The following is a 7,796-nucleotide window of genomic DNA, read 5'->3' as shown; positions in this document are numbered from 1 at the left end:
TTGCACAATTACTCACCCCCTTCAAGTCAGTATTTAGTAGATGCACCTTTGGCAGCAATTACAGCCTTGAGTCTGAGTGGGTAGGTCTCTACCAGTTTTGCACATTTGGACACTGTAATTTTTCCCTATTCTTCTTTACAAAACTACACAAGCTCTGTCAGATTGTGTAGGGATCGTGAATGAGCAGCCACTTTCAAGTCCAGCCACAAATTGGATTGAGGGCTGGACTCTGACTTGGTCACTTCCAGACATTAACTTTGTTGCTTCTAAGCCATTCCTGTCTAGCTTTGTCTTTATGCTTGGGGTCATTGTCCTGCTGGAAAACAAGAATGGCTTGTTTTTCAAAGTTGCAGTTCTCTTGCAGACTACATCAGGATTCCCCTGTATTTTGCTACATTCATTTTACCCTCTACCTTCACAAGCCTTCCAGGGCCTGCTGCAATGAATCATCCCCACAGCATGATGCAGCCACCACCAAGGTAGAGATTGTGTGCTTTTCATGATGGCTTACACCAAACATAGCGTTTAGTTTGATGGCCAAAAAGCTCAGTTTTGGTTTCATATGATCATAGAACTTTCTTCCAGCTGACTTCAGAGTCTCCCACATGCCTCTGGCAAACTCTAGTTGAGATTTCTGAGTTTTTTTCCAACAGTGGTTTTCCCTTTGCCACTCTCCCATAAAGCTGCAACTGGTGAAGCACCCAGGCAACAGTCTCTCTCATCTCAGCCACTGAAACTTTTAACTCCTCCAAAGTTTTCATAGGTCTCTTGTGGCCTCCCTCAGTAGTCCCCTTAATGCACAGTCACTCAGTTTTTGAGGACAGCCTGCTCTATATCAATTTACAGGCGTGCCATATTCTTTCCATTTCTTGATGACTGCCTTAATTGTACTCCAAGGGAATTCGGTGACTTGGATTTTTTTTCTTGTATCTATCTCCTGACTTGTGCTTTTCAACAATTTTTTTTCCAAAGTTGCTTGGAGTGTTCTTTTGTCTTCATGGTGTAGTTTTTGACAGGATACTGACTCACCAGCAGTTGGACCTTCTTCTTCTTCTCGTTTGTTTTATGGTGGTTGGCAACCAGTTTTCAGTGCATTACCGCCACCTGCCAGACTTGTGGTGTTCCAACCAAATATGTCCTGGCGTTCTCTACTTTAGACAATCCAGTTCAGCCTGCAGTTCTCTATTAGCATCACTCTGTAGTTGCAGTTCCTTGTGAATGCTTAATGTGCTCATTAGATAATGCTGCAAACTGCCATTCTTCCCTCATTTTGTCACGTTTTCGTGTAGTTGCATTACCTCAATTACATTGATTTCATCTACATCACTTGTAAGACTAAAATCGTCTTGTTAAAGAATAGTAATTATCGCACATTATACTTTTAAAATTGCTGTTTTTCCAAGTCTATCTGCTTTTTCAGGTTTGCCTTTTCTTGGATCGTAGCCTGCAGTTGTTTACTGAGACCTTGGAGTTCTTCTTCATTTGCTTCCATGTTTTCATTTTATAATCTGAATGTAGATAATTCACATTGCAACAAATTCCTTTTCCTTTTGTATTCTTGTAATAATTTCCTCCATTTTCCGATCTCTTTCCAACTCACCGTTGTTCTTGTCGGGTACTTCTATTTGTTGTTGGAGTTCTACACATTTACCCTGGGCTTCAACCATAAAATCTGAGGATTTTCTTTAAGTTCTGAAACATTTCTGAAATTCTTGACCATTTGCGATAAGTATACTGCCATTGAGATTCCATCTCCCCTGCCTGTGAACTGTTGGATCCTCCATTCAGCATTTCTTTGACTTCTTCCCACCTAATCCCTTTAATACCAAGATACTTTTCTGCAGACTTGATGATAATTTTATTTCTCTCAGTTCTTTTGTTTGTTTGCACTGAACAATTAATTGCATCCACCATAAAAAGCACGAAATCCTTTCTACTCATTAACAGTGTATCCTTATTTTTCATATTACAGCTCTCACAATTCACCAGTTTATTATTCCCTGTATCTGTTTGCTTGACAGCCTTTTTTCATCAACTTCTTTTACTGCCTCCGCATAACTGATTCCTTGAGTTACTTTTACATATTGTGTCTCAGCTACCTTCTTGCTATAAATGCACCCTCGATAGGCTGCGCTGTGTTCCTCGCCACAATTGCAGCATTTCAGCCTAGCTCCCGCTTCACATTTCCCATATTCATGTTCTCCGCACATCTCCCACACCTGTGTTTTCCTCTGCAGACCGCCGCAATGTGCCCGAATTTCTGACATTTATAGCATTTTAAAGACGGCGGTATATATATTCTAACCGCAGAACACATATACCCTAAGTAAACGTTAGTCGGCAATCTCTCTTCATCAAAGTAAATCATTACCGATAAACTATCACACTTTTTCCCAACTTTCAAACGTTTGGCCTCAATAATTTTTGCTCCTTTTATGTTCTGTTTAATCTCATCCATAGTAACTTTTGTTGCTATCCCTGAAATAACTCCTCTAATCCACTTTCTATTGTTGGGTATTGAGCATTGTGCTTCTTTGCCGTCTATTTTACATCATCTTATCACTTTGCCTTGCTGAGCACTATCCCGACAAATCACTAATAGCAATCCATTTCGTAAAATCTTTGCTCCTTTAATCTCGCCTATAATTTTGTTGAGCATTTTTATCAAACGAATCGGGTTCCAATCACCAAATAACGCCCCATCTTCACTTAGTTTTATAATTGCTGTAATCTCATCTTCTTTCCATTGTTTTGATGTCCTGTTTTGATCATCCGCTGATTCCTCAGAGTTTGATATCCTGTACCTCTGCTTTCTTTTCTTCCTCTTTCCCGCCGACCTCCATCTCTAGTTCACTTCCCACTCTCGCCAAAAACTTCCTTCAACAGCTTGGCTCTTTCCTTGATGCTCTCTCTCTCTGCTATTTTCCAGTGAGCTCCACAATCGACTCCCACTCTCCTACTCACAACATCCAACCCTGACCAGTAGTCAGACCTTCCAGATACAGATGTATTTTTACTACAATCAATCGAAACACCTTGACTGCTACAGGTGATCACCATTTAACTAATTATGTGACTTCTAAAACCAATTGGCTGCACCAGTGATGATTCGGTGTGTCATATTAAAGGGAGTGAATACTTACGCAGTTAATTATTTTGTGTTTTATATTTGTAATTAATTTAGATCACTTTGCAGAGATGTTTTCACTTTGATACGAACGAGTCTTTTTCTGTTGACCAGTGTTAAAAAAGCCAAAGCCAATATGCTTCAATGTTGTAAAACAATAAAACAGGGGTAGGCAACCTTAAGCACAAATGATTTTCTAGCATGCATTATTCATTAATTTGAGGCAAAACTTAACTAGATATATTTAAATGGATAATTCCCATATTTTAAGTTTTTTATCGCATTTATCTTGCCCACTGTCTGCTCATTAATACGCGATCCGGCTCACAGAGGCAAAAAGGTTGCCAACCCCTGCAATAAAACATGAAAACTTCTGGGGGGGGGGTGAATACTCTTTATAAGCACTGCATGTGTTGGGCCCAGAACAGGTTGTCTGGTATGTTAACACACAGGAATTTAAAGCTGCTGACTTTCTAACATCATGTCATATTAAACAAAATCTTTTCTGTCTGTACATGATCGATATCTCGCCATTCCCTGAACAGACATGTGTCTATCTGAAACCCTTTTAAAGTGTCTCGATTGTATCTGTGTAAGGAGTTTCTTCTTTTATGTTACTGCGAAGGCTAACAAAATGGCTTCTTTGTTATGTTATAATTAAAATGGCTTTTCTGTAATAATAACTGCTGAGGAAGTTCTCTCTCTAGCAGCTTGTTTGGGTTATAAAGAGAATTGTATTCATTTGCTAACCAGTTGGGATAGATGTTATTCTTTCTTGTGTGTCTGTAAGCTATTGTGTTTCACGGGCTTTGGCACAGAAGGCGTGATGGGGACAGAGAGAGGCGATGCGATGCTGTGACCCTGGGTGGTGGGACCGACCCCAAGCGGGAGTCCGAGGCCCAGGGTCTTCGGCAAGAAGAGGAGACGAAGGCAGACTCGTGTGGAGTATCTCGTCGACCACCATGGTTGGTCCCAGGCAGTGGGTCGAGGGGGTCGGAGAGGATCAAATGGTGGAAAGAAGACTCCATTAATTGAGCTCCAACTGTTGTGCACAAAATGGTTGAACTTTGATAAGATTGGTGCTTTTTATTTTCCTTTTATGTTTTATCTCTATTAATTACATCGTTCCAGTAAGATCTATAAAGTGTAATCATTTAATCGCATATGATGTATTGTCTGTAATTTGACAGGGTGGGGTACATCACACAGCATCCACACAAACTTGATTACCCAGATTGGCTGGGCCGAAGGCTGCTCCCCCTAGACGGAAGTGAGTTGAGCGAGTCTGAGGCTTACCGGGGGCTACATCTGCTTCCACCATCACCTCTTTTGGCAGATCATTCCAGGCACCCATCTCTCTGCGTAAAAAGAAACTGCTGCACACGTTCCCCTTAAACCTTCATCTTGAATGCATGTTGTCTAGTATTTGAGATTTCAACCCTGGGGAAAACAGACTCTGACCATGTACCCTATCTATGCCTCTCATAATTTTATATACATCTATCAGTTCTTCCCCCAGCCTCCACTGATTGGGAGAAAACAATCTGAGTTTGTCCAACCTTGTAGCTCAAACTCTTTAATCTAGTGACATCCGGCTGGTGAACCTCCATTGTACCTTCTCCAAAGCCTCCACATCCTTCCTTTCATGGGCCGACCTGAATTACCCACAACTCTCAAGAGGGGACTCATTAATTAACCTTAACCTTTATTTATTAATGCAAGTCAGGCAGATGAAAGAACCAAGCTCCCTGGAGCATCAGGGGCTGAGAGGAGACCTGATAGAAGTTTTTTAAAAAATTACAGCGAAACATAAATAGGGTAGAAAGTCAGAATCTTTTCCTCAGGGAAGAAATGTCAAACACTAGAGGACATGCTTTTAAGGTCAGCGGGGCAAACTTTTTAATACAATGTGTGGTAGGTACTTGGAATGGACTTCCAGGGGTAGTAGTGGAGGCAGGCAGTTTAGTGGAGTTTAACAGAGATACAAGAGATTACATTTCAAAACCTCAAACTCTATTAGTCCCGATGAAGGGTCTCAGCCCAAAACATCAACTGTTTATTTGCCTCTACAGTTGCTGCCTGACAGGCTGAGTTCCTCCAGTATTTTGTGTGTGTTTCTCAAGACATCAGGACTAGTGGAGTTTGGGGTTTTTAAATAGACACCTGCTTATGAGGAGAATGGTGGGATATTGGAGGAGGCTATAATTGTCATTAAGATCCGTACAATATCAAGGACTGAATGGTCTCTTTAGTGCTGTACTGTTCTACATATCTGGTTAGCTGTTTTCTCACTCTGTCTCACTGATATGCATTCACACCCCTTGGTTTCAGTGTTCCTGAGTATTTGTATTAGGAAGTCTGTCCACTGTGATTCAATGAGAATCAATAGACAATAGGTGCAGGAGTAGGCCATTCAGCCCTTCAAGCCAGCACCACAATTCACTGTGATCATGGCTGATCACCTACAATCAGTACCCTTTTCCTGCCTTCTCCCCATATCCCTTCACTCCGCTATCTTTAAGAGTTCTATCTAACTCTTCTTTGAAAGAATCCAGAGAATTGGCCTCCACTGCCTTCTGAGGCAGAGCATTCCACAGATCCACAATCCTCTGTGTGAAAAATATTTTCCTTAACTCCGTTCTAAATTGTCTACCCCTTATTCTTAAACTGTGGCCTCTGGTTCTGGACTTCCCCAACATCGGAGACATGTTTCCTGCCTCTAGCTTGTCCAGTCCCCCAATAATCTTATATGTTTCAATCAGATCCCCTCTCATTCTTCTAAATTACAGTGTATACAACCCCAGTCGCTCCAATCTTTCAACATATGACAGTCCCACCATCCCGGGAATTAACCTCGTGAACCTTCGCTGCACTCCCTCAATATCTAGAATGTCCTTCCTCAAATCCTAGCAGTGGGAGACTGGAAAGAGTGAAAGTCAAGAATGATTCTGGGAAAACCCAGAGAGTGCTAAAATGAGTTGCCCAGGTGAAAGAACGAAGAAGGTGGGAACTTCATCTTTGCTTGAATAAGAAAGCTCGCTGAGTAAACAGGCCATTTGGCCCAATTTATCATGCCAACCCAGGTATCCACCTAGGCTAGTCCCACTTGGCCTATACCTTTCTGAACCTTTCTTATTCATGTACTTATCACAATTTCCTAAATGTTGTAATGAAGTCAGAGATGTTTATGGTGCTGGTCTGCAACTTAGGAACAAGCTTGTCATCATCTACCAGTGTTTCCTATGGGAATCAATACAGTACAAAACAGAAGCAGGCAACTTACCCTTTTGGTTCCACGTTTGTTCCCAGGGGAGCAACTTCATCAGTCCCATCCCACTCTCCTATTACTCTGTATCTCTACAACTTCATTCTCTCTCACAGCTCTACCTGGGACAAGAAACTGGAGCGTATCCTCTCCATTAACTCTGTCTGCACTTCTTGCTGCCTCAGTAAAGCAGCCAGCATAATCAAAGACCTCACCCGCCCCGGACATTCTCTCTTCTCCTCTCTTTCATCTGGCAGAAGATTCTAAGACCTGAAAGCATACACCACCAGGCTCAAAGACAGCTTCTATTCAACAGCTCCCGAGTACGATAAGGCGGACTCTTGACCTCGTGATCTACTTTGTTATGGCCTTGCATCTTAGACCACAAAGCATAGAAACAGAAATTAGGCCATTCAGCCCATCGAGTCTGCTCTGCCATTCCATCACGGCTGATCCCGGATCCCGCTCAACCCCATACACCTGCCTTCTCACCATATCAGTTGATGCCCTGACCGATCGGGAAGTGATCAACTTCCGCCTTAAATATACCCACGGACTTGGCAGAGCATTCCACAGATTCACCTCTATCTGGCTAAAAAAAAATTCCTCCTTACCTCTGTTCTAAAAGGTCACCCCTCAATTTTGAGGCTGTGCCCTCGAGTTCAGGATCTTATTGTCAACCCGTGCTGCACTTTCTCTGTAACTGTAACACTTTATTCTGCATCTGTTATTATTTTCTCTTGTACTTGCTTAATGCACTGATGTGGATGGCACGCAAAACAAAGTTTTTCCACTGGTTTTTCTATTGACGGTAGTTAGCCCTCCTTAGAGTAATTTGCCATTAGCCAACACCAGGTGGCAATGTAGAGCGGGTAAAATAACCTACCGGCAACACACATCAAAGTTGCTGCCTGGCCTGCTGCGTTCACCAGCAACTTTGATGTGTGTTGCTTGAATTTCCAGCATCTGCAGAATTCCTCGTGTTTACGTTAACTTACCGGCACATTTCCAAGATCCGAGGAAGATCTAGAAGAATGTACAAGCTTTGCACTGGCAGCACCTTAGATCAGGTTTGAACAGGGTGATACGGATGGGGTAGATGCAGGAAGAACTGGGTAGATGAGGAGGAGAGAGAAAAGGGACCTAAAAATGTGCAATTTAGCAGACATTGGAGAAGTCTTAGTGTATGGTATTGGGTTGAACACTTTCTGGGCGAGTGCTATGGTATGTTATTTTCACAAAATGAACTCTCTTCCCTCACCATTCCGCACTCCCTCTATTCTTCATTTCTGCATGCCCTCCACCTCGCTCTTTTTCTAACCGACCGTCCCTCCCACCCCCTCGCATGCTCCGTCACTCATTTCATTTATAACCCCTTTCAATCATCTGTGGAGAGAATTTAAA

This window comes from Mobula hypostoma, chromosome 8 (genome assembly GCF_963921235.1).
Source record: "Mobula hypostoma chromosome 8, sMobHyp1.1, whole genome shotgun sequence".
In the NCBI taxonomy this organism is placed as follows: Eukaryota; Metazoa; Chordata; class Chondrichthyes; order Myliobatiformes; family Myliobatidae; genus Mobula; species Mobula hypostoma.
This window is presented reverse-complemented; position numbering follows the sequence as displayed.